Raw genomic sequence first — 847 nt, forward strand, 5'->3', positions numbered from 1 at the left:
TCGAGTAGCCGCTCATGACGTCGCGGATGCGGAAGCCGCCGCCCTCCAAGCGCTCCGGCGGCCGCGACGTGCGGGCGATCTTCATCATCTCGTGCGGGTCCTGCGGCTGTCTTTCGTGCGCGGGTCCTGCGGCTGTCCAGGACGCGCCGATGGCTGGTCTCCTCCGGTCCTGCGGCTGTCAATCGGTGCGGCGCGCTGTGAGCCCACTGCCGGCTAAGCTAAAGTTAACCAGCTCAAAGAGCAGCGAAGCCGTGAAGTTTTGACGTCACGGCTTTGCCTCGCTCCGGGCTCGGACGCGCGATGCAGCGGTTCCAAGACTTGGCGCGGCGCTCGGTCTGTGGACCATGTCGCGCCTTGGGCCCGGCTGCGAGTCGCTCGGGAAAGACCATCGGTCGAAGGCGAGCAACTTAGTTCGCGTCGGGGCAGCCCGTGGATGACGAGAACGGCCATTAACGGTGGGGGGCGACCGACGAGGGGCCCAACTTAGTTCCAGGGGGCGTTTGGGCTGTTAGACTTCGAAGAGACCCCCCCTGGAATGATGTTCCCGAGGGCACTGTCTCGGTTCTAACAGCCCAAACGCCTCATGCATTGCGCGGTGAGCACCGTGTCACCCGCGGCGCCGCACGCCTCCCGGAGGTGGTGAGGTGATCTCGATCAAACCCACTCGAGCCGAAGAGCTGCCGCGAGGGCATCTGGTCGCCCCCATGACGAACGATTCCCGACGCTCTGTGACTCGAAGGGGACCGAAAATCGGGTCGGGGGAAGCTGCCGCGCCTCATTCCACCCCCTGGGGCTGCCCGTTTGCGTCGCCTCGCAATCGTCCGGATGTCACGTCTTTTCATGTGCC

Source organism: Aureococcus anophagefferens, assembly GCF_000186865.1.
Source record: "Aureococcus anophagefferens unplaced genomic scaffold AURANscaffold_366, whole genome shotgun sequence".
Classification (NCBI taxonomy): domain Eukaryota; class Pelagophyceae; order Pelagomonadales; family Pelagomonadaceae; genus Aureococcus; species Aureococcus anophagefferens.